This window comes from Pseudoliparis swirei, chromosome 11, assembly GCF_029220125.1.
Source record: "Pseudoliparis swirei isolate HS2019 ecotype Mariana Trench chromosome 11, NWPU_hadal_v1, whole genome shotgun sequence".
NCBI classification, from domain to species: Eukaryota; Metazoa; Chordata; class Actinopteri; order Perciformes; family Liparidae; genus Pseudoliparis; species Pseudoliparis swirei.
This window is the reverse complement of record NC_079398.1, coordinates 9847576-9869788: the sequence shown is the minus strand read 5'-3', so window position 1 is coordinate 9869788 and position 22213 is coordinate 9847576. Positions and strand designations below refer to the sequence as shown.

The 22213-nt window shown below is 45.7% G+C and overlaps 1 pseudogene; it reads left to right on the top strand.

The window, feature by feature from the left end:
* Positions 1–22213, top strand: part of LOC130201638 (gamma-2-syntrophin-like) — a 109457-nt pseudogene that overhangs the window by 76329 nt on the left and 10915 nt on the right.

The window sequence follows — 22213 nt, the reverse complement described above, 5'->3', positions numbered from 1 at the left end:
TAATACCAACAGCATTTCATGAGCGTTCCTATTTAGATTTGAGGACGGGAATTTATGAATTTTAATGTCCTCGTTCTTTTCCAAGTGAGATTCAAAGATGTCTACCGTTACCTGCCGGTCGTGAAAATTGCACTTAAAAAAAAAGAAAGAGGCAATGGTTTATTTTTTCGTCCTTGAAATTGGAATAAATGAATGTGGGAAATATTCCCAGATTGGTTCCTCCAAAACCTACCGTCGCCCCAAATGACTGCTCCCACAGTGCCAGCATAAGAACAGCCATTCCCCACTCATCCATAAATCCCCACTGTGACTGCATTAACATAAAATGTCTTAAGTATGAATAAATAAATAAATGCATGAATAAATACAGGAATTAATAAATGCTTAAATACATGTATAAATAAATAAATAAAAACAGGAGTAAATAATTAAATGCTTAATTTTTTTAATCAATAAATAAATATAGGAATAAATAAATATAAGTTGTACCAAAACAGGACATCATTAAATAAATCTATTTCTACATTTCTGTATTTCTTCATTTATTTATGTTTCTATTTATGTGTCCACACGTATTTCTTCATTTATTTATGCGTGACATTTATGTGTCCTTGTATGCAAATGAGCTGGGGCCGTCCGAACCTCATAGTTAAACAGGATTGGTCATGTAGTGAAGGACATTTTAAGTCCTAAAAAGAAAAGGAAAGGTACTGTTTCAGACTAGTTTTTAAGCTCGTCCACGAATTCCCTTCATCTTGTCCCTTGGGCTCGCACAACCACCGGCGATAAATCTCTTACGGATTTTGGGAGGAATTTGCCGCGATCGAGAAGTCTAACGTGAGGCGAGCCTGTTCAAACAATGAATAATTACAGAGGAGAGGAAAAGCATCAAGTGGCTTTGATTTCCCACGGAGGCAGGGGGGGGGGGGGGGATGAAGCAGGATGATTTCTGTGAGCTCTGTGTGCACAGAGTCCCTTCCAGGATATTGACACACAGCGCGGTTGTTCTGCACACAGTGGCTCGACTGATACACAGAGACGTGATCTTCAGTATGTATAAGATATCTTACGAGCGGGGCAATTTCACCCCGAAGTTGAGACATAGGAGAACATCAAACAACCACGTTTGCCATGAAGCAGAGGCGTAAATAGAGTAAGGTCGCACTGGGGCCCGTGGGATGGGGGAGGGGCTTAGGCGAGCAGGCCCTCCAAATGCGTGTTGAGTGAAGAGATGATTATTAAGAGTTGACTATTAAGAGATGACTATTAAGAGATGACTATTAAGAGATGACTATTAAGAGATGACTATTAAGAGATGTGTATATGGCGCCGTACGTGATGGCTGCTGTGTTGCGAGCTCCCGGATTTTGTAGTAGTTTTTTGTTATTTATTCTTCTTATTGCGACTATTTTTGCACAAAACGTTAGCAGCCAGTTAACGTACGACAGATGCACACTTCTGGAGATTGGATCGGCAGTTGCTCGCCGCCTACCAGAGTTTTTCAACTCTTGTGTGTATGTGACAAATAAAACATCTTGAATCTTGAATCTTGAATCTTACTCGGACGTCCCGCCAGGAACAGTAGCGGAACTATCTCCGTCCATTTTAGGCGCGATCTCACGCAAACGTCGCCGACGGAGGGGGAAGCGAGCTGGCGTGCTGGTTAGGCTGAGACGTCGAGCCAATCGACCCCCACTACCCACCATTTTACTGGCAAATGTACAGTCTTTGGACAATAAGCTATGCGAGCTACAGGCTCGTATTCAATTCCACCGGGAAACTAAGGACAACTGCATCATCTGCCTTACGGAGACATGGATGTCGGAGGAGGTTACCGACTCAGCCATCGAGTCGGCAGGATTTTCCGTCCACCGCGGACAGAACAAAGACTCTCTCTGGTAAAGATCGTGGAGGGGTATGTCTCATGATAAACAGATCTTGGTGCAACCAAAGTCATGTACATACTCTCAAGTCGTTCTGTTCCCCGGACCTGGAGTACCTAATGCTCATGTGTCGACCATTCTGGCTACCGCGGGAGTTTACAGCAGTCACCGTAACTGCTGTGTACATTCCGCCTCAAGCTAACACGGACATAGCGCTGAAGGAACTCTACGGGGCGATCAGCGAGCAGGAGTCGGCACACCCGAGGCTGCTTTTATTGTGGCGGGGACTTCAACAAAGCGAACCTGAAGAAAGTTCTCCAAGTTCTACCAACACATAACAAGCAACACGCTGGGGAGCGGATTCTCGACCACTGCTACACTCCCTTCCGGGATGGATACAAAGCCCTCCTCCGCCCACCGTTCGCAAATCGGACCACCGCTCCATCCAACTACTCCCGCCTACAGGCAGAGGCTAAAGCAGCAACCAATCGCTGTGAAGGAAGTGCAACGTTGGTCGGACCAATCGAGTCTATGCTACAGGACTGTTTTGAACGTACTGACTGGGATGTGTTCAGGGTCGGGTCGGACAACAACGACAGTGAGTACGCGTCCTCAGTCATCGGGTTCATCAAGAAATGCATAGATGACGTTGTTCCTACCAAGTCGGTTCGGATTTATCCCAACCAGAAACCGTGGATAAATGGCGATGTTCGCTGCACTCCGACGCGTAACACCGCCTTTGACTCGGGAATATGGCGGAATACAAAAGAGCCCGCCACGACCTCCGTAAGACCATCGGCTCTGCCAAGCGGGAGTTCAGGAACAAGGTGGAGGAAAAGCTCAAGAGCCATGACGTGAGAGGTGTGTGGAAGGGCTACAGACAATCACGGACTTCAGAGGAGAACCAGCGGTGAAGAGAACTCCTCTACCTCCCTCCCAGGCGAGCTAAATACATTCTTTGCTCGGTTCGACGTGAGCGGCAGCCCGCCCGAAGGCAGCGCCGCCGAGGAGACCAGCCTGCTGATCATCTCAGAGGCTGACGTGCGCAGAGCCTTCAAGCGGGTGGACATCCGAAGGCGGCAGGTCCCGACCACATCCCGGGCGCGCCTCAGAGCATGTGCAGACCAGTTGGCAGGAGTCTTGCAGACATCTTCAACCTCTCCCTGTCCCAGGCTGTTGTTCCTGAGAGCTTCAAGATGTCCACCATTGTGCCTGTCCCCAAACACCCCAAGGTAACCTGCCTGAATGACTGGAGACCCGTAGCCCTCACCTCGATTGTCAGTAAATGCTTGAGAGGTTGGTCAAGGACTTCATTTGTTCCATGTTGCCTGCCACGCTGGACCCATGGCAATTTGCATATCGTCAAAACAGATCCACCGACGACGCAATTGCCATGGCACTTCACACCGCCTGTTCCCACCTGGAATGGAGGAACTGTTGTGTGCGAATGCTGGTTGTGGACTACAGCTCAGCGTTCAACACTATTGTTCCCGCCAAGCTCGACACCAAGCTCAGAGGTCTAGGCCTGCACTCTACCATGTGCAGCTGGATACTGGACTTCCTGTCGGGCCGCCGCCAGGTGGTGAGGATGGGCAGTACCACCTCAGAGCCGCTGACCCTCAACACGGGAGCCCTCAGGGATGCGTGTTGAGCCCTCTCCTCTACTCCCTGTACACCCACGACTGCACGGCCATGCACAGCTCCAACGTCATCATCAAGTTTGCTGACGACACAACAGTGTTGGGGCTGATCACCGACGACGACGAGACAGCCTACAGGGAGGAGGTTGGATCACTGGTACAGTGGTGCCAGGAGAACAGCCTCGTCCTCAACGTCAAGAAGACCAAGGAGCTGATCGTGGACTACAGGAAGCGGAGAGGAGAGCACACACCCATCTCCATAGACGGAGTTGCAGTAGAGAGGTCAGCAGCTTCAAGTTCCTCGGCGTGCACATCTCCGAGGACCTCACATGGACCACGCACACCACTCACGTGGTGAAAAGGGCCCAACAACGCCTGTATTTCCTTAGGCGACTGAGGAAATTCAACATGGCCTCCCGCATCCTCAGAACATTCTACACCAGTACCATCGAGAGTGTTCTGACAGGTTGCATCACCGTCTGGTACGGGAACTGCACCGCCCTGGAGCGTAGGGCACTACAGAGGGTGGTGCGGTCGGCACAGTACATCGTTGGAGGTGAGCTTCCTCCATCCTGGACATATACACCAAGCGGTGCGTGGCCAGGGCCAAACGGATGATGAAAGACAATAACCACCCGGCCACAAACTGTTCACCCTTCTACCGTCAGGCAGGCGATACCGCAGTATCAAGTGCCGCATTGAGTAACAGAGGGACAGCTTCTTCAGTCAGGCCATCAGGCTGCTGAACAAGGACTGAGACCTCATTAACACTACACACCAGAACATATTCTGTGAATATCTATGGCCATGGTGTATATTTTATTACATTGTTTATATATATATATATTGTATATATATATTGTATGTATATACATATATATATATATAGTCTCAAAAAAGTGTATATTTTATTACATTGTTTTATATATATATATTGCCATGATGTATATTCTATTACATTGTTTTATATATATATTGTTAATACTTTCTTCTTTTTTTTGTGTGGATATTGTATAGTTTATTCTCATTCTTATTCTTTTTTTAGTCTGCTACTGCTGTCGGGTGTTTTGCACATAAGAATTTCACGAACCGATTATACTTGTATAAAAGGGGATGTGACAATAAAAACTTGAAACTTGAAACTTGAAACCCTCTCCCCCTCTCTCTCTCTTTCAATTCAATAGCCTTTATTGGCATGAATGTTTCAACAACAATATTGCCAAAGCATCAAGACACAGCCACACAAAACATACAATTCATATGGATAATAATAATAATACAACAGAAATAACTCTCTCTCTCTCTCTAATTTCCTCCCATTTCTCTTTGATTGCCCCGCTGATGATGTGACGCAGGTTTTCCTCGTACTGTATGCCGTCGATCGCACAGCTGCCTTTAAAAGTTTCTCATGAATTCACGGCTGCGTCACTAATCACGGGCGTGGAGTGTGATTGCTAAACGGCCAATCAGGATGTAATTGTGCGCCCGATTCAGGAGAGAGAGCGGAACTTTTTGTTGTTGTTGTTTGTAATGACCTACAACCTTTAAATAGACTCCGAGACGCCCTGAGACGCCACCGGTGTGTTCGAGGACGACTCGACGCCGTGTGATCTGTTACAGGAAGAAGAATTTGGGGATCTTGTTTGTGCGTAATTAGACGAGGACTTCAAGTGACACTACCTTGACTTTGTGCCGGAGGCAAGGCGCGACAGGAGCCGCCCCCATGCTGAGTGTGATATGCTTATAGCTGCCGGGGGACGTTTTAGGATGCACTGAGTACCTATCTCCTCTTTTTTCTCTCCTTAAGGATGAATTTTCATCTCTCAATCACACGTTACTAACTCTGCTTTCTCCCCGGAAGTCCTTTTGACTTTACGTCTCATGGGGTCATCGGACCCTATGAGACGGCATAGATCCTATCTGCCTGATGGATCGTCTGGGTCGTGGAATTCCTGCTCATGACTACGCCACTGTCCTGTTGAGACTCCGCCCACTCCTCCTCCCCACCGCCATCTGCCTGATGGATCGTGGAGGTCTCCATCGTGGAATATGCCTACTATGAACTATTCATACACTCTGTCATATTCATTGAATGTATTTTAACTCTAAATCTGTCCTTCTGTACACATTACATCTATTGCATCTGTCCATCCTAGGAGAGGGATCCTCCTCTGTTGCTCTCCTCCAGGTTTCTTCCCTTTTTTTTCCCCCTGAAGGGTTATTTGGGAGTTTTTCCTGGTCCGATGTGAGGTTTTGGGGCAGGGATGTCTATGTGTACAGATTGTAAAGCACTCCGAGACAAATTTGTAATTTGTGAAATTGGGCTATACAAATAAACTGAATTGAATTGAATTGACTCAGCAGGTGGTGGTGGGGTGGGGGGTCCATTCAGTCTGAGAGGTTTCTTGAGCACTCTTATGCAACATCTTTCATCATCTTCACCTCCAAGATACACTTTGGAGGAGCGTAACAATGTTTTTGAGAATCGAACTTCATACTTGTTTGGAGCCTCAGAGGAGTTTTCACCTCGTCTTCCCGTTAAAAGGTTTTGGGGGGGGTGGTGGGGGTCTTCCTGAAGGGATGTGAGGGTCCCGGGACAGAACATGTCGTATGTACAGATTGTACAGAAGTACAATTGGAAAGTAGATTGAATTGAATTACATTTGTACCCCTCCTTTTTTACACGTCCTCTGTCTGTTGACTGTGAATTGAAGAATTAATAACTTATATACATAAAACACTCATGCATTGTGTTTACCCCTCAGTGACACATCTACACAGCTATTACTGTGAGAAGAGAATTGACTAAACCCGCTTTACTGGGTACTTCTATTGATGTTATTTAAACTACTAACCTAATAGTAAAATGTTATTAGGTCACATAAATGTGAAAACGAATTACAATATGTTATATTTTGAATATTGGACATTATCTTGAGCTCTCAAGTGCATGAATGACACTGGGGAAACATTTAAAATAATTCCATTGACCATAGAATATGCATAATTGTTATATCTGTATCTGTTGTGTTTCTTTAGATCTGCATATGTTGTCAGGGACCAGCAACAATGTTAAATAAGGGGTCTTTATGACAATTTAATTCCCATGTGATCCCTTAACATGATAATAGGTTTAATCGCTTCTTGATGTTCCTTTTCCTTCTTCTCACAGATAAAGATCATCAACAAGTTCTGCTCTTCAGATGACCAGGTGAGCTGGATCTCAACACACCAGTCCAACAGATGTTTCTGAACCCAGATACATAATCACAACACAGCAGCCTGAGGCTGTTCACTCGCAGCCTCCTCCTCCTCCTCCTCCACAGCTCAGGGGTACAACATCTTATCATCTGCATCCGCACCCGCAGCGGTCCAGGCAGCTCTGGATGTAAAGAGCTCAGAAACACTCCATTAAAACACTTCAGTCGGCAGATGGACAGGATGGAGTCAAAAGCAACGTGTCAAATATTGGATGTGCATTATTCATCACAAGGTCCAGTGGACATAGAGTGAAGCAGGCGGAGGAGCACACACAGTGGAGGCGCTCAGAGGAACATCCAGAGTCACTCACAGGGAGATGAAAGGTCAGCTGTTGCTCTGCAGCAGCTGGACAGTGGGGTTTCTGTCAAATGTGCCCGGCTCTGTTTATTGAGTATCCATTGTGTACATGTCTTCTTTTTTTTCTTTTTTTATATCAAATATTAAGCTTGTGTAAATGTCATCCTGTCTTTCTCCACAGATTGTTCACATGGGCTGGGCGTGTGAAAGCCACGAGGGCAGCGCCGCTGGGAGAACCTCGGCATTCAAGTATCTGGCACTGAGAGGACCATATTTTAATATCTTCACAAGCCCCCCGGTAACTAATGCCTTCATCCTTTTTTTCTGATTTAAAACTGTACTTTTATTCATTCAGATCTGATTTTAAGCTCATTTAAAAATGAGTTTTGTCCAAAATACCTGAAGGTTATCACATAACTTACACTCACACATGATTGCTACTGTGGCTTCAGCTGAGCATAAGGACGATGTGTTCAGGGTCTCTTTTTTATGATTTTTGCTGCTGCTTACTGATCTGTTCAGTTCAGTTCAGTTTATTTGTCCAGCCCATTTTTACAAATTAAAAATTTGTCTCAGAGTGCTTTACAATCTGTACATATATACATCCCAGTCCCAAAACTTCACATCGGATCAGGAAAAACTCCCAAACAACCCTTCATGGGGAAAAAAAGGAAGAAACCTTCAGGAGAGCAACAGAGGCTTTGTGATGACCCTATGAGACGTGAAGTCAAAAGGACTCCGGGGAGAAAGCAGAGTTAGTAATGTGCAATAGAGAGATGAAAATTCATCCACAAGGAGGGAGAAAAGAGGAGAGAGGTGCTCAGTGTATCCTAAACGTCCCCCAGCAGCTATAAGCCTATAGCAGCGTATCAAGGGGCTGGACCAGGTGAACCTGATTCAGCCCTAACTATAAGCTCTGTCAAAGAGGAAAGTCTTAAGTCGACCCTTAAATGAGATGACTGTCTGCCTCCCGGACTGAAGGTGGAAGTTGGTTTCATAAAAGAGGAGGAGCTTGATAACTGAAGGCTCTACTACAAGTAGCCCCGCATTTAGTGAGCGCAGCTCTCTAGTGGGGCAATATGGTACTACAAGCTCCTTAAGATATGATGGGGCATCACCAATCAAGGCTTTGGAGGTTAAGAGAAGAATTTTAAAAGTGATTCTTGATTTTACTGGGAGCCAGTGCAGAGCAGCTAATGCTGGAGTAATGTGATCTCTTTTTTTGGTTTTAGTGAGAATACGAGCTGCAGCATTCTGGATCAACTGGAGGGACCTAAGAGATTAGATTAGAGCAGCCTGATAATAAGGAGTTGCAGTAATCCAGTCTAGAAGTAACGAACGCGTGGACCAATTTGTCTGCATCTTTTTGAGAAAAGATGTGCCTGATTTTTGAAATATTGCGGAGATGAAAGAATGCAGTCCTTGAGATTTGATTTACATGGGAGTGTTGGAGTTGGACAGCGACACACCACCTGGACGACACTCACTGGAAGAAAGAGCGGTAGACTTCTACGTTACATCTATAAGCGTTTTATTCAGAAATCAGGATACAAGTAGACATCATGCATGGACCCCCCTCCTCCGCTGGGACCAGTGGCCCCAGCGCTGGAGAGAAGACGCCGGTTCAGAGTGTGCAGCCATTTTAAATAGCCGAAAGGAACAGTTCTGATTCGTCAGGCGATAAGGGGGTGGGGTTTTCTCATTGGCTCTTGGTCCTCTGCTTCCGCCGTTGTCGCTCCTTCATTGGTTCTTCTCGTCTGCCAATGAGTGCATAGGTTGTGAAAAGAAGTGTGGGAAGGGGAGATAGTTGATTTAATAGTCCCTCTCTTGTAAGAAGACTCCCTTCGGGCCTTATCTCTTCAGGGATGGGGCCTGGATCTTCTCCGAAGGCCGTCCACACACCGGGGGCTTCTTCCCATGTGTGAGTGTGTGAGCGTGTGAGGGGGATAGGTGAAGGGGGGGGAAAGTGAGTGACCTCGAGTGTCTAAAAGGAGAATAATGGCCACATCAGGACCCTTCCTACGCTCTGAGAGTATAGAGAGCTCTTTGTATGTGATCACCTCCGGAATGTGTGGATGCGGAGGAGGGGGGCTCACGGAACCTCACCAAGCGTCACTGTTATCTTTCTTTAGATCAGTCAGGCACCAGAGTGCTCCGCTGGAGATTTTAACTTCCATTCAGTGTTTTCCATCTTACACATAATATTTATGCAAACAATACTAAGCTATGCTAAACTATAATATATATTCTTTACAAATCCCTCTTTTCACATCCGCTGGATGTGAACCCTTTCTCTGGGAATATTTATTTCCCTCTTTATGCCAGATCTTGTCATGGCCTGGCCTCCCTAAGTGGCTATGTGTCCTGGTCTCCTCGTCCTGTCTTAGCTCTGCCATTTGACGTGAATGAGTCTCCTGAAATATGATCTCTCGTTGCCTAGATTAAGGTCCCATAAGACCTGTAAGATACCTATTTCTCGCTGGCATAGTCTCTCTCTGTTAGGGATGGAAACAGGGGCGTGGTTTCTGTCATGTGGTACTCCGATCCACCCTCTTAGATCTTCCATCCTAGGGAAGTCAGTATGTCTGTGTGCGTTAAATCTGTAATGTGCAGGTGTCGAAGGAAAGAGATGAAATTGAGAGTGGTCAGGTGGGGGGGGGGTCTTGCATCCTAGCGGCTGGTGAGTAGCAGGTTGGCATCCTGATAACCAGTTGACGATCCGGTCCCCGCTGCAACTCATCTGCTTCATCCTGTCTGGTCTGCGTCATCTGCTTCATCCTGGTCTGGGTCCTGGAAGTCCTTCTGGTTCTCTGCTCCTCTGCTCCTCTGCTCCTCTGCTCCTCTGCTCCTCTGCTCCTCGTCAGCGTCTCCTCCGGCTGTCGATGGGGTCTTTTATCCGGTGGTCTCGAACTTGATTTCGTCTGGATCGTCCTGGTCAGGCTTGTTGTTCTTCTTCCACTGGTGTCGCATGGGCCCTGGATTCGACATGACTCCCATGGGCAGCATCGTGGGTGGTAGAGCGTGCTCTTCATTGGCTCCTCAGTCTCTGAGCCGGGTGATGATGGTGTCCGATGCTCCTGTGGGCAGCTCCTCATGGCAGGTCCTCTCAGCAGGCAGTCAGCACACGATGGAGGTCGATGCTGGAGCGTCAGGTGTAGCTGTTGAAGAGAATGAGAAAACACAACACAACAGCCACTAGGCCGGATCTATACAGAATGTGACACTTGACTATGAAAATTGTATTTTAATTTCTATATTTAATAAGTATCTAATACTTTCTAGGCTTGAATTGCAATCTTTAACTGAGTCGGAGGAACAGCTTCTCAACCCGTGTGGGAGGAATCATCTATTAAATGGCCATCCGTCGTCCAACAGAGTCTCAATTACTTATCCAATCCAATCTAACTTTATTTATCTTTACTGGTTATGATAAATGCAATTGATCCTATCTATGGCCCTTGACTAGGGCATAGAAATATTCAAATCCTACTAGGATCTGATAGCAGGCAGGTATTCGTCCGTCAATCTTCTCTTCGTCCCTTGAAAGCATCATGGGAAAACAAACAGTCGCACCTGGTGGTGCAGCTAATGGCAAGTCTCACACAGTGAACAGTGAGAGTTGATGTCGTATGCGACAACTTTCTGTGTTGCAGTCTTAACTCTCGCTCCTGCGCCTAGGCAGAAATGTGTGGAAGTGACCTCACATCTGTTAGTCAGAATTACCCTGATGAGGCAACTATTCAGCGGCTGGTTGTGATTCTTCGGCCGGCTGATCTGCAAATGTACAATGTGTTATACGGTGCTCCTTTCTTGGTGAAGCCTCTCACCTGGAGGGCGCTGTGAAGTCCTTGCAATGACTTCAAAACACCCTGTCCACCTGGGCTCAGTCCACTTCCTCTTGTGAACCTCGAGTCTTACCCAGTCACCTGGTTCCACTGATGACTCATCAGCTGGCTCCTAGTGGGCTTCAGCAACCTACTTGGAGAAAAACTTAGATCTGGTCAGTTATTTTTTCCCAGAATATTCTCTGAAATTTGTCAAGTCTAGGACTGTCTCCTAACTCTCTGTAGACCCCGCATGGGTCTTCATGTCAATAACTCATGGGAGAAATGTTCTCCCTCCTTTGAGGATAATTTAGCCATCATTGTCTCAATTGCTTCAATTGTTGATTAGCTCTCGACTATCACCTGTGATTGGGCAATAGACTGCTCCGTGTGAATGTGCTCTCTAGAAATATTTCTCAACTTCTTGTAGGTGCTTGTTTCTAAATGTGGTAAGTGTTTGGTTGCAAAGCTGTGCCAGCCAGACATGATCACTCCTTGAACGCCACATCTCGGTATCAGCCACAACTGTCTCTGCATCTTCTATCCCTCCTTTCTCTGAAACAACCTTTGATTCAGAAAACTCAAGGTGGATGCATGTTGCAGTCAACTTCTTTCTTGTTAAGGGGGATCAGGTGCTGAGGCTTAATATATGTAAGGAAATGTAAATGTAGACCACAGAAATTCCTAAAAAAAAATATAAAAAAATGTCAGATCAAAATCCCTCACAAAATCGTAAATCGATTTTTCGAAAGAAATTGAAAGACAATTTTTTCTACACTATGTGTCTAAACGTGGGTGCGGTGCGGTTGGGATACATTTCAAATTAGCAAATGTACAGTGTACACAATTATACAACGTAGTCTCAAATATGGGAAAAGACTGTTACTTTTATGCAAATCTTTTTTTTCTTTTTTTTCAATCTTTCGTAAACAAGATGGCAGAAACTGTTACTTTGGTTAAACAGCAATCACAGACAATCAAAACAGTCAAGCATCAAGACTTGTTACAGCCTGCAGCTGTCAAAAATGGGAAAAGGACGTTATTATTACACAAAACATTTAACAATATACTGTAGAATGGGAGAATATTTGTTTCTTTAAACAAAACTGCCAATTTAGGACGTCGCATAAATAGGTGTCAGTTTCTTAACAGCTCATGAGAAATCGATTACTCGTACGTCCAACGGACGACTGTAATAATAACCACTATTTTTCCAAAAAACAGTAAACCCAAAACTATCCTTTGAAACCGACTAAAATAAAAACCTCAGTTTTGAAACGGTGATGAGAAATCAATTACTCGTAAGCCTAACGGCATTTACTGTAATAATAACCACTATTGTTTATCAGAAATCAATAGTAAACCCAACACTATATCTTCAACACTGGCAATAGTACTCAAAGAAAAATATCTCTTAAATCCAAATTGTCAAAAATGTGTTGGTGAAAACAGCAGCAGCATGTAACTCTGGTGTGTCGGATGTAATTTCCAACACCAACCACACGATGGTGCTAAAAGGTAAACCCCTTAATCCCCTTTACGAAGTATCTATTTCAGAACCTCTCGGAGGCGCTAATCCAAATCGTAATGGCGTCCTCTACTATGCCAATGTGTCTCACCCCCACTGACCTCGTGTCTTCTCACAAAGGAACAAGAAAAAATTTAGTTTGACCTGGCCCTTTGTTAATCCGACTCGCACTTTTTTACCCCATGTACAGTATTAAAACAAAAAATTAGCACGTTGATCTGATCATAATAAGTCGGCCTAATTATTAAAGAACGGGTTACAAATTTATTTATTGGCCCCAAATCAAGGCCCATTTTCCAAGTTTTGGAGATTAATTAATTAATGTATTCCAGGGAGCCCTCGTCCTCTCCAGTACACCTTCCTATAACAACCATTCTATGATTTAAAAAATATATCTACAGTCTGTTCCATCCTTAAGGGATGCTGGTGACGATTAAATTGGAATCGTGCGGTTTTAACTCTATCTCTACGGGAGCTATCGGAATCAGTCACACATCAGTTCACCCTTTAGTCCTAAAAGTGTCTGGAAATAAGTTTCGCATGTTGTCAGTGTCCCCATGATCAGTGTTCTCTCTACTATGTGTGTGGCTAAGCATGTGTCTAAGCATGTGTCTCTAATACTAACTGGACCTCCGATGTGTGTGCAGTTCTTTACATATTCTCAAATGTGGAGTAATGCAAGTGTTAATTTTGTTTGTGCACCCAGTCCGTAGCCTCAACCTCTGCTTTCACCATTGTTCTTCTCTGTGCCTCCACTCTGGACCAACACTGTGACGTCGAGCTGCAGTGTCAACGACTGCATACAATCTGCAACTCTGGTGTTCATTCATCGGCCGCTGCTACTCCTTGCTTCTCTGCATCGATCTCCAAGCCTCCTTAGCTGGGTCTTCACGAACCTCAATCTCGTGTTGCAGGCAGTCCCTCAGGAATTCAGATCTCATCTTGTATCAAGGTGTAGTTAAGGGCACAATGTCTTTGGTCCCCTGGTGGCGGGTAGGGATGCAGGACTTTGAACCAAAGTCTCCACTGCTGGATGTTGTCATGCAGAGGTGTGATGTCATCATCATCTACTCTGTCCCACCGGACGCTTTGCTTCCTGTTCAGTGTCTCTTTAGTCTCCAGTTGAATCATTGGGTGACTAGTGGGTGTGGCACATTTCTGTTCAGTGAGTACAGTTCGCTGTCAGCTGTTGGATCTGGGCACGCCTAATTTTGTGTCTCTGGTCCGGGCCTGGTGCCGTGGATCACTATTGCCTTGTGGCTGTGGCTATGTGTTGGGTGCTTGTTGTGGGTTTACATTATGAGAGTACTGAAGTGGTCCTGACTGAGACTGCTTAACCCTGTGGTGGATAAGGACAAAAATTAGCCCAATGTCCAGCCTGACTATAATTAAAACAGTTATTAATAGTCGTCTAAAGCCTCCGTTGCCCCAGTTGTTACTCCTCTTACTCCTAAACAGGCTTCTTTTATGCATATTATCTCTCTGTTGTGGGGCCCTCTTTATGGGCTGCTGACCCACCTGTTGCAGAACATAAGGTTTGAGGGAACTAAGCTTGAAGCGGTGCAAACGTGGCTTGCTGTGGCTGTTGATAGATCAGTGCTTATGGATTTGGAGGAGGAGCTGGATACGGGACTTAAGGTCCATGTAGTTGTGCTGCAGTCTGCTGCACCGTGGCTTGTGCCATTTCCTTCTGCTTTGGTCAGGTTCATCTTTTCTCTGCTCTGTTTATTTTTATCTATTTGGCGTCTGACCTGAGCTTCCCAGTCTTAGAAGTTCATGTACTTTAGTCCTACTATCCCTTTCAGTTCGGTCTGTATGGTCACAGTCACTGATGATTCTATTGATAACCTAAAAACTGTTCAGTCATGCTATCTTCAAGGAAATCTTTCCCTAGTTTGTCGTTCTACAACTCTCTGATTCTACCTAAATAAGCTGCTCCTCCCTCACCATCAAATGGTGGCATCATCATTATCTTAGAACCATCAACCTTTTTCTCAGTTTTTCTTTTATTTATTTTTTAAATCTGAACTGCTAAGAGAGGTGCCTTGTGGCTGGAAAACTTCAGTTATGCTTGAAAGGGGTCAAATCTTTAAGAGAGACTGAGGAATATAAAATAGATGACTATATAAAATAATAAAGGGGATCAATTTAAAACTGAATAACCTACAACCTTTGAATTAGAATTCTCAACCGACTGAGCTAGCCGGGCAATTGATCAGTTAATTTAAAGAAAAATTAAAACTTTGGCAAAACAATGCATTTCTTTAAAGCATCATTTCAAAAAGTAAAAGATGGTCGCACACTCTACTAATTAATAGTTATCTTCAAAAGGAATTCTTCCATCCTTGTTCTTGCTCTGTTATTCTCTCATCTTGGCTCGCTCTGGGTGCCTGCAGGGTGTAAAACGGCGCGCAGCTAAGTGGGTAGGGGAGGGGCTGCTCTGTTGTGTGAAAAGCGCGTGCGCTCACTGAGACGCGCAGCAGCTCTCTGCTTGTCCCCCCTCCTTTCTGCTCTTGTATTTTTGCGTGTTAAGCGGAGTTACCTCTTTGTTTCTCCGTATCCTCCTCAATCTCAAACTCGTACCTGCTCTTAAACGTAGTACATAATCGCCATACAATGTGTTCTTTACTCAGCAACGTGCCTTTCAGAACAATAAATCCTCATTTATCACTCGTGCAATTCAACAGACCAGAGCTTTTGTTGACACCGTCAGGTTTCGACTCTGCTCTGTTGATTCCACTTTGACAACTTTTATTCACCACCGGTATTCAACATTCATTCACAGTTTTATGCATACACATGTGTTTAATTTCTACGCGGCCCACACTTCTTCGGGGTCGTCTCTCCAGCCTTATGGCTGGCCTCACATATGTTAGAGGACTTTAGACTGCGCGGCCCCGGTTCCTTTCAGGGTCGACTCTCCAGCATTACCCGCCGGCCTCACTTATGCTAGAGGACTTCGAACTGCGCGGCCCCGGTTCCTTTCGGGGTCGACTCTCCAGCGTTACCCGCCGGCCTCACTTATGCTAGAGGACTTCGAACTGCGCGGCCCCGGTTCCTTTCGGGGTCGACTCTCCAGCGTTACCCGCCGGCCTCACTTATGCTAGAGGACTTGAACCGCGCGCCCGGGTTCCTTTCGGGTCGACTCTCCAGCGTTACCCGCCGCCTCACTTATGCTAGAGGACTTGAACCGCGCCCCGGTTCCTTCGGTCGACTCTCCAGCGTTACCGGCCTCACTTATGCTAGAGGACTTGAACTGCGGCCCCGGTTCCTTCGGGTCGACTCTCCAGCGTTACCCGCCGGCCTCACTTATGCTAGAGGACTTGAACTGCTGGCCCCGGTTCCTTTCGTCGACTCTCCAGCTACCTTCCGGCCTCACTTATGCTAGAGGACTTACAATGCGGCCCCGGTTCCTTTCAGTCGACTCTCCAGCCTTATGGCTGGCCTCACTTATGTTAGAGGACTTTGTCAAACTTTGCCCACTTTATTTATTATAAATTGTCAAACATTTTTCCAATACTCACATCCAATACTCCTGATAAAGTTTAGAGTGTTCAATTTGACTGATTTGAAATAAATAGGTTCAGTCCTACCTTATTTTGACACCGATGATCAGTTTCTCGGAGCGGGTCTTAAAACAAGTGGTCCGTCTGGGGTCTCAGGTGCTGTCCTCCTCAGGTCTCTGGACCGGTTTTCACAACCATTGCTCTGCTACCATTTGTTGGAGTTGGACAGCGACACACCACCTGGACGACACTCACTGGAAGAAAGAGCGGTAGACTTCTACGTTACATCTAAAAGCATTTTATTCAGAAATCAGGATACAAGTAGACATCATGCATGGACCCCCCTCCTCAGCTGGGACCAGTGGCCCCAGCGCTGGAGAGAAGACGCCGGTTCAGAGTGTGCAGCCATTTTAAATAGCCGAAAGGAACAGTTCTGATTCGTCAGGCGATAAGGGGTGGGTTTTCTCATTGGCTCTTGGTCCTCTGCTTCCGCGTTGTCGCTCCTTCATTGGTTCTTCTCGTCTGCCAATGAGTGCATAGGTTGTGAAAAGAAGTGTGGGAAGGAGATAGTTGATTTAATAGTCCTCTCTTGTAAGAAGACTCCTTCGGCCCTTATCTCTTCAGGGATGGGGCCTGGATCTTCTCGAGGGCCGTCCACACACCGGGGCTTCTTCCCATGTGTGAGTGTGTGAGCGTGTGAGGGGATAGGTGAAGGGGAAAGTGAGTGACCTCGAGTGTCTAAAAGGAGAATAATGGCCACATCAGGACCCTTCCTATGCTCTGAGAGTATAGAGAGCTCTTTGTATGTGATCACCTCCGGAATGTGTGGATGCGGAGGAGGGGGGCTCACGGAACCTCACCAAGCGTCACTGTTATCTTTCTTTAGATCAGTCAGGCACCAGAGTTCTCCGCTGGAGATTTTAACTTCCATTCAGTGTTTTCCATCTTACACATAATATTTATGCAAACAATACTAAGCTATGCTAAACTATAATATATATTCTTTACAGGAGTTAAAGGACAAGTCCCGATCAAAGATAACGCCGAGATTCTTTACAGTGGTGTTGGATGCCAGGGCAATGCCGTCTACAGAAACCACATCACCAGATAATTGATCTCTGAGGTGCTCAGTGCCGAGTAAAATTACTTCAGTTTGGTCTGAGTTTAACATCAAGAAGTTGCAGGTCATCCATGTTTTTCTGTCTTTAAGACATGCTTGAATTTTACTGAGCAGGTCGGACTCCTCTGGTTTGATCAATAGATATAGTTAAGTATCATCTGCATAACAATGAAAGTTTATGGAGTATTATGATGTAAAAAGTCACACAACTGATTTGCGACCACTTTCTCAAGGATCTTGGAGAGGAAGGGGAGGTTAGAGATCGGTCTGTAGTTAGCCAACACCTCTGGATCCAGAGTGGGCTTCTTCAGGAGAGGTTTAATGACAGCTACTTTGAAGGAATGTGGTACGTGGCCTGTTAGCAGAGACACATTGATAATATCTAATAGAGAGCTGCCAATTAAAGGCAAAACGTCTTTAAAGCAGCCTCGTCGGGATGGGGTCCAAGAGACAGGTAGACGGGTTAGAAGTAGAAACTATTGAAGATAATTGGTCAAGGTTGATGGGAGAAAAGCCATCTAAATATACACCAGGGCATACAGCGGTTTCCAAGGCCATTCCACTTGAGGACAGATTGGCACTGGTTAAGGGCAAAAGATTATTAATCTTGTCCCTAATAGTTAAAATCCTTTCATGAAAGAAGTTCATAAAGTCATTACCACTGAGGTCTATAGGAATACTCGGCTCCACAGAGCTGTGACTCTCTGTCAGCCTGGCTACAGTGCTAAAGAGAAACCTGGGGTTGTTCTTATTTTTCTCTATTACTGATGAGTAATAGGCTGCTCTGGCATTACGGAGGGCCTTCTTATCAATTTTAAGACTATCTCGCCAAACTAAGCGGGATTCTTCCAGATTAGTCGAATGCCATATGCGTTCAAGCTTTCGTGACGTTTGCTTTAGTTTGCGGGTCTGAGGGTTATACCAGGGAGCAAACCTCAATGTCTTCTTCAGAGGGGCTACCGAGTCCAGTGACATTCTCAGTGTCATTCTGGTATCGTCCCCGGCGTGCTGCACAGACCGGGCGGTGACATATTTTGGCAGCAGCTGCAAAATACTGTACGCTTCAGTTATAATTGAATAACAAGAGAAGACTGGCGAGCTGTAATTGGTGCGGTATTCATATTTGTTGTGATCGTGGCTGACTGATGCACTATTGTTGTTTTTCATTTTGTACAATGAGGTTAATAAGATCCGTCAACACATATTACACTTGACAAATTAATCGTGGTGGTCAGCGGTTGAGGTCGAGGTCTCCGTGACCTCATAAAAAAGAAAGAAAGAAAGAAAAGAATTGACGAATTTTCAAGTGAAAAGAAAATTATGGCAATATGCACTTTTTAAGCAAGCTTTGATTTTTTGCCACGTCTGAAGTATTGATCCGAGAGAGAGATTGTACTCAAATGTCAACAATGTTTCTACAGAAGATTTATTTCTTTACAGAAAACAGACATGAACTAAACGGTAAGAACCATCACTGGGGAATGACACTAATGGTGTGTTCACACCGGACGCGTCGAAATTTCGACGCGCGTCGAGATTACATGCAAAGTCAATGCACAGCTGCGTAGAAGCTGCGTAGAAGCTGCGTAGCTGCGTATTTTCCAGCGAGCAGCGCGTCAGACGCGTTTGAAGCAGCACAAACACAGCGTTTGCCGCGGGGCGAACAGAGCGAACAGAGCGAACAGACGCAGCTCGTCGATGCGCGAGTTGAAATTTCCCAACTCCGGCAGCAAAAACGCATGAGTCATAGTTGCGTCAGCCAATCAGCGTTGAGCAGCTCCGCTCGTCATCGTCCTGCCGGTTTAGAAAATGGAGGAAAAGATTATTGTCGCCGTTTGTGGGCACCCCGAACTTTATGACACAACTCTTTTTACTTACCGAAACCGTAGCGATAAAGATGAAGCGTGGAAGAAGGTCGGAGAGGCTATTTGTTGTACTTTACTATCAACCAACCGCCGGCATATGTGTTTCATGGCAGAGGAGATCTGCCGCCGTAGGTGGAAAAGTCTCAGAGACACGTATCAAAGAGAGAAGAAGAGAGAGAGCAGCGAGAAGCGCAGTGGGAGTGCAGCTCAGTCCACTAAAAAGTGGAAGTACTCTGCGGTCGCGACGCGTCTGGTCTGAACACACTTTTTTTTTACGCGTGTCGAGAATGCTGCGTCAGACGCGTCGAGAATTTTTTCGACGCGTCCGGTGTGAACACACCATAACAGCGTTTAAACACACAGGGAAGGTGATTGGACACCGGGGAACGAGACACAGGTGGACCCAATGAGGGCGGGGCTAGCAATCACACAGGAGGAAACAATCAGGAACAAGGCAGACAATCACAGGGACAGGAAGTGCAGGGAAACAGAGGACACAAGAGACAAGGACTTCAAAATAAAACACAAAATAAGACAAACTCCAGGTTTATATTCCAGCTATACTCTCTAGGTGAAGATGTAATAATCAGTCATATGATCCATTGTTTATGAGTTTAGCAGTGTCACCTTCTCATCGATGGTTTCAGCCAATTACTGTTCTTGGCTGTATTATGCATTCTACCCACAATGCTCCTCTCTGGTGCCCGATGCAGCTCATCATCAAAGTACGAACACAAGCACAGTAATTAATGCCACAGGCTTTATAGCCTCAATAATTAAATTTAGTTACAACACATGTATAAGACATTTAATGTTTTTATAATGAGTCTTGCTTATGCCAGCACTTTTTAAACAAATATTTTAAGACTACAGCCTATGATGGGTCATGGCATACACTATATCTAGCCTCTTAGCCCGCAGATGTTGCGCAACGAGACGCTTAATATTCTCCACCGACGCCGACTTTAATTAAATCTTTTTTTAGGGAGAGCTTGACATCAAACCCCTGAGAGGCACCGTGTTACCTAAAATGAAATCTCCTCCGCATTGTGGAAATGAAAAGGAGCAGATCAAATGTGCAATGAAACCCCCAAAAAAAACACTTTCACTGTGTAATTTAGAAAAGTGTTTCCTCTCCACAAGTGGCCCCGGAGAGATCCAAGGTGGCCGCCGGCCAACGGACGATGTTTATTGCAGGTCCGGTATCACTTCTGACTGTTTCCGCTTGACTGCCAGCGCCGCTGAGCAGAAGATAGATGGCCTCTAGCGCTGTGTTTGTCTTGTGATATGACATCAGCCCCGGTCCCCCATTAGTGTAAGTGTAGATATAATTGTACATCGCAGTCCAGAATGTGTCTCTTTCCTCTTGGCGAGCGTTTCCGCACGTTAATCATGGCCCGCTCTCCGGACGCTGTGATTTGGGGCATGCTCACTCAGGCCGGGTCAGTCTCTCCTTCCTCCGGTTCGAGAGCTTGTGTCACACTTTAACTGTTTTTGACGAGCTGTTTCTCCGTTTTAAAGGTTGCTGAGCAGGCTTTTTGTGTTCAATCATGTGCTAACATTAAGGGGGCGGTCGCTGTGCTTTGGGCTCCGTCCAACTCCCACTTGTTCCCCATCACGCTCTGTCAGGCGACATTCTCAAGGAGCTTGTCTGTCACCAGTGACGACGGACGGCCGAGAAGCTGAAATGCAATATCTGGAGGGTGTTATGCGGCATCCGGCGTAATCTCAGTCAACAGATAAGTGCGTGTGAATGCAGAATCTGCAGCAGATGGATTTTGCTGCATGGGAAGTTGTTCTGGTTTGCAGCTCGAATCAGATGCATGAAGGTGGAGAAAAGGTCTGGAGGTCAAAAGAGCCAGAACTAGTTTACTGAAATGCCATCTCGGAACACATTTACGATCGTCTGACAACAATTTAGCTTTTTAGTAGCGACAATAAACTGTTAAATGGGCGTAAACCGTCGCTACTTGTGAGGCAATCCGGTCGTAGACGTCGTCTTTCACCTCCAACTCTGGTTCACTGAGCAACTGAGTGAAATATGACGTCCAGTTCCCCTCTCGACACTCCTTTCTGAGAGAGACGGTAACTCCAGCTGTTGGTTTCCTGGGCCGGGTCAAGCGTCTGGCCTCAAACCGAGCCTGTCGATGCCGTCGCACTGCGTGGGGGCAGACTGTCTTTCGAGGGGAGAAAAAAAAACATCAACGTTAGACATTTTTCACTCTAAAAACTTCAGTTATAAATGTTCTGTCCCCAGAAACGTTGCAGGTAATCGGCTTTGAACCATTGAACCATTAGACCAGGGGTCCCCAAACTTTTTCCTAAGAGGGCCACATAACGTTTGCCTTGTCTGCTGGAGGGCCAGCCGGGGGGGGGGACAGCAGACAGCATTCAACGGAGCGAAGCAGCGCGTGCGCTCTGATCGCTCTTTTAATGAAGTATCGATACTAACAATATGCTAAATCACATCGTTTTTAACGTACGGTACTTTGTTAGCATCGCTACACCGTGCAGCGCGACAGCAGCAGATGTAGCGGACTAACATTCAAGCTAACCTAACTTCCCAAACGCTGTGGACATCTCAACGCTGATTGGCCGAGACGCGACACGTCCCATCAAAGATGTTCTATTGCGAAGAGCACCACTTCACATTTTCTCCGCGTATCACTGCAATCTCAACGGCTTTGAGTTTGGGGACCACTGCATTACACCATTGAACTATTGAACCATTAAACCATTGAACCATTGAACCATTAAACCATTGAACCATTACACCATTGAACTATTGAACCATTGAACCATTACACCATTGAACTATTAAACCATTGAACCATAAAACCATTGAACCATTGAACCATTAAACCATTGAAGTATTAAATCATTGAACCATTGAACCAATTAACCATTGAAGTATTGAACCATTGAATCATTGAACCATTGAACCATATTTGCAAAGACACTTAACATGAAGGAAAAGCCTCAATGGACCGAGTACACACTAGTGTGTCTGAATGCAGAGCATTGTTTCCACTTGATACGGACTCATCATGTCAACCGGAGAAGTCCTCGGCCGTTATTCTAACAGATCCCATGCGGCCAGAACAAAGTGAGCGTGTTGTACGGTCGTCAAAAATCCTGGTTCCATGAACTCGAGGCTTTCTCCAGCTGCTGGGTGTTGAAGTGCAGCGCCGGTCCGCCGGCTCTTTGTTGTTGGAGCACGGCGGCATCCAGCTTCCCCGAGGCAGAGAGCACCGGAATGTGCAGCCACGGCATCGGGGCACGCTTTAAC